The sequence below is a fragment of the Vombatus ursinus genome, unplaced genomic scaffold, assembly GCF_900497805.2.
Source record: "Vombatus ursinus unplaced genomic scaffold, bare-nosed wombat genome assembly UNPS02015411.1, whole genome shotgun sequence".
NCBI classification, from domain to species: domain Eukaryota; kingdom Metazoa; phylum Chordata; class Mammalia; order Diprotodontia; family Vombatidae; genus Vombatus; species Vombatus ursinus.
This window is the reverse complement of record NW_020955189.1, coordinates 255,944-260,458: the sequence shown is the minus strand read 5'-3', so window position 1 is coordinate 260,458 and position 4,515 is coordinate 255,944. Positions and strand designations below refer to the sequence as shown.

The following is a 4,515-nucleotide window of genomic DNA, read 5'->3' as shown; positions in this document are numbered from 1 at the left end:
GAAGGAAGGAAGGAAGGAAGGAAGGAAGGAAGGAAGGAAGGAAAGAAGGAAGGAAGGAAGGAAAGAAATGATAATTTATTAAGCACTTACTATGTGCCAGGCACTATGCTAAGCACTTTACAAATACTATCTTCTTTGATCTTCATGACAACCCTGGGAGATAGGTGCTATTATTCTTCACATTTTACCGATGAGGAAACTGAGGAAGACAAAGGTTAAGTGACTTGCCTAGGGTCACAATGCTAGTGTCTGAGGCTGGATTTAACTTTAGGTCTTCCTGGCTCCAGGTCTAATTCTCTATCCAGTGTTCCATCTAGCTGTCTGTAGTAATTATTTAGAGTTTGGCCTAACTATCCACACAGGGAAAACCAAGTGGATGAAGACCATCTATTGTCCGAGCCAGCAGATGTAATCATATGGACTAAGTATAGAACGTATTCACCAATTCATCTATATCTTGGACAGACACAGAAGATGGATAATAAGTTGTGCCTAGAGTTGAAAAATAGGAGGAAAGTGGACTACACTGCCTTGAGAAACAAAGCCCCACCATTTTAATATTCATATTCTATCAGTGCTATTGCTGGCACATCTATATAAAATACATAATGGCAATATCTCAAAGACCTATGAGTTTATAAGGTTGAGAGCTAGTCCCTCCATCAATTCCAGTCACGACACATCTCTAACTTAAGAGCCTTAGCTGCCTGAGAAAATTTGAGAAAATAACTGATAATGCCCATAGACACACAGTGGGTGTGAGTGTGTATACCTAAACACACACATATACTGAAGTGTTAAAATCTTATAAAGATGACTCCCAGCCCACAACGGATAAATGGCTAACAATATAAACACAATTTTCAAAATGGAAAGAGGTATACATTAGAACAATTCTGAGGTTCTGCATGCTCAAAAAACTGTCAGAAATAACTGAAAGAAATTAAATTCAAGCTTAACAGAAAGCAACATGGCAGTAGGCAATAAAAGTTATAAAAAATAACTATTATTTCAATTGCAATGTCAGGTATAAATAACCAAAAAAGACTATCTTGACAAAAATTGTCAAAGCAGCATTATTTGTAATACACCAATCTGCTTTGGTGAAGGGAGCTTCCAAACCTTTAGTTCCCAAGAACAAAGAAAGCACTGGTGCCCAAGAAAATCAAAGCACTTGAGGTGTAACTGCAAAAACTGGAAGCAACCTGCACCTAGAGGATGGAGATATCAATCCTTTGCACCAAATTAATGCCACGGCCTACTACCACCTACTTCTTCAGCTGGCTAACTAAGGGAACACACAGAAATCTGGACACGCATCTGCGAAACAATGCAAAACAAAAGAAACACGGCCAGAAAGACTTCAGGTAGCACGGAACACTAATTCGGAACATAGAACAGAAGATTCAGTGGGATGAAGGGGGCTCTAGGAAGGCTCTCTTGCCAGACCGGCAGGTCCTGGGAGTTTGAAGGGCAGCTGCCTGGGTCCAACATCTGGAAAGTCCTTTCCCCCCCGAATGACCCTTCAGGTGTGAGACTGTTTGTCCTGACTTATGCACCTGTTTCCCCTCACTGACCCGGACAGGTGCTTCTTGAGACACTTCCCTTTGCTATCCAAGATGCTTCCCCTCATTCCAAACGGCAGAACTGGCCCAGGTCTGGAAATTCCAAGTCCAGCGCCCTGGACGTGCAGAGTGGCCTGAGTCAGCTCTGGTCCCTTCACTCTCCGAGGCGGAGCGGGCGTGCTTAGGAGCCAGGGGGTGGTACCGACGATCGCTGCTCCGTGTGCCACTCCGAGGGCACACAAAGATACGGGTCGGAGAGCAGATTCGGGCTCCCGCGGCCTAGCCGACCGGACCCCGAATCGGGGCGAAGGAGCCGTGAGGACACTCACTCTTTCCTGGCTGTCCGGGGTGAGAGGGGAAGGAGCCGCTCCCGGCCCGCGACGCTGCCACACGCAGCGCTGGCATTCAGGGAGGTCCCCCCGGGCTCTGGGGGCTCAAAATTATCTCGTTTTAGACAAAGAGCTGGCGTGGCCTGGGAGGAGACTGCCGGTAACCTGTGAAGCAAGGCGGGGGGCGCTGGGCAGGCCTGAACAGCACCAGAGCCACCCCCCTCAAGCGGAGCTGGGAGTGCGAGGGGTACAGGGGGAGCACGTGCGCCGCCTCCCCCCTGCAGACCACGCCTAAATCACCGCCACTTCCGGGATGGGGGAGGGGAGGGGCCGCCTCGCGGCGCCCGGCCATGGGCCTTCAAGCGCACGAGGGAAGCATTGCAGCCCGCCCCCCTCCACCGCGGGGCGAGGGCCCCTAGCACCGGGCGCACGAGCTCCGGAGTGGCGCACGAGCTCCGGAGTGGCGCACGAGCTCCGGAGTGGCGCACTTCCGGTTCCCGCCTTCCTCTTCCCCAGCAAACTATGGGAAGAGTAGTGCGCAGGCTCCGGAGGGGCCCTCACTCCACCCATCTTTTACCCCCAAAAGGTGGCGTCAGTGACGTGGGTCTCCCGGATTCCTCTCGGCCTCGAGCGAAAGCGTTTGGATTGTCCGAAAGGTTTCTGTGACGCCCCCAGGCTCGGTGGGTAACCAGAGCTCTGTGGAGCATGCGCTCAACCACCGCTCCGCCCCGCCCCCCACGTTTCCAACAATGTCTTGCGTCCATTGGCCGAGACAGAATGGGGCGGGGCCAGAACTGTGACCCAATCAGAGGCCAGGAGGCTATTCTGCCTCTTCACCCAGGCTTCCTCCCAGGTCTCCCCGGGAGGCTCTCAGTCCCTAGGTGTTCTTGATTCAAGTGTAGGCACTGATTAAGTAAGCATTCATTAAGCCCTTGCTGTGTGCCAGGAGCTGTGATATGTGCTAGGAATACAAATACAAGAAGAAAGACGGTCCCTGCCCTCGGGAGGCTTACATTCTAATGGAGAAGCGAACAAATAAAGCTGAAAGGCGGCTTGGAGGGTGGCATGGTGGAGGAGGAGGTCTGGCGACCTCTTCATGAGCAGAGTGAACGTGGCCCGGGGCCCCCCGGGCAGAGGGACCTTCCAGGGGAGAGGGCTGCAGGGTGTAGTGTTTCCTCGCCCTTCTCCTTTCCCCATCCAGAGCAGAACCCCAGGCTCCTAGCCTTTCTTTCCTTTTAAATCCCGACTCCCCACTCCAGGTTCGGGGTTTGTTTTGCTTAGAACTCATTCCTCCCTGAAGCTAAGCCTCCCCCTTTCTCCGTGGCGTTAAATGCTCTACCCCCAAACTTTATATGTCTATGTGTGTTTGAGCCCCCCCCCCCCCCCCCCCCCCCCCCCCAGGCCTGTTCAGATGAGGCAGATCCCAGGCATCTCCTCCCACTTCTCCGTGTCTATGTAGATTGCTACCGGGCAGCCCAATGATGAGACAAGCTCCCCGGCCCTTTCTGTTTCCTTCTCCCTAATGTAGTGTCTTCCCTTCCGTTCCTTTCTTCTTTTAATCCTGTGAAAACATAACAAAGCCTCTCCGAGGCTCGTTGTCTTTTCTTGAAGACAAGGCCCTTCAACGTTAGGGTCCTGAGGAGACCCTTCTATCCCCCCTCCATTAGAATGTTCCTCATTTCCCACCTGGCTTGGGGATTTCCCTGAGACGCTCACCGTTGGGTCCTCATCCTCCTGCCGCCTAGGGCGGCCGGGTGGTGCGGTGGATAGAGTGTTGGGCCAGAAGTCAAGAAGACTCATCTTCCTGACTTCAAATCTGGCCTCAAATGTTTACTAGCTGTGTGCTAACCTTGTTTGCCTCAGTCTCCTCATCTGTAAAACCGGTATGGGAAATGGCTAACCACTACAATATCTCTGCCAAGAAAACCCCACATAGGGTCACAGTCAAACACGACTGAAAATGACTGAACAGTAACATCCTGCAAGATCCAAAGCAGCCTTGTTACTCACACCTCATCCCTACCCTCTGCCCCTCCGCCTGGCCTCCAAAACCTCCATCTAAGGAGGGGGCTTAGCATAGATGTCTCAACTCCCAACGGGGGACACTACTTAGAGGTTTATCTGACTTCTCTACCGTACCCCATATCAGGTATCTTCCTTCCACTTTTTCTTCTTCCTTTTCCCCAATAGGTAAACAAACAACACAAACAGGTAATTTACAAAGTGGCTATCAATAACCATACAGAAAAATTATCTAAATAACTAGAGAAGTGCAAATTAAAGCCATTCTGGGCAACTCTGCTTCACACCTATCAGAATGGCAAAAAAAGGACCCAAGAAGAAAACAAGCATCCTATCGCACTACTGAGGGAGCTAGGAATTGGTCCAGCCATTCTGGAAAGCAATTGGAGTGATATCCCGAAAGTTACTAAACTGTGTATAACCTTTAAGCCAGTAATATCACTACTAAGCCTATACCCACCCCCCCAAAAAATCAAAGAAAGAGGAAATGGACGCATAGATACAAAAGCATTTATAGCAGCTCTTTTCATTACAGCTCCAAATTGATAACTAAGGACTATCTTCCTGTTGAGGAATGGGCAGGCAAATTATAGTTTTTG

The 4,515-nt window shown here is 50.4% G+C and overlaps 1 long non-coding RNA gene across 2 annotated transcripts in view; it reads right to left on the bottom strand.

The window, feature by feature from the left end:
- Positions 1 to 2,053, bottom strand: part of LOC114032278 — a 7,164-nt gene extending 5,111 nt beyond the window's left edge. For both annotated transcript variants that reach the window (XR_003567822.1, XR_003567821.1), the window contains exon 1: positions 1,578 to 2,053. This is a non-coding gene — a long non-coding RNA (uncharacterized LOC114032278). The remainder of the gene's footprint in view (positions 1 to 1,577) is intronic.
- Between the last annotated feature and the right edge of the window lie 2,462 nt (positions 2,054 to 4,515).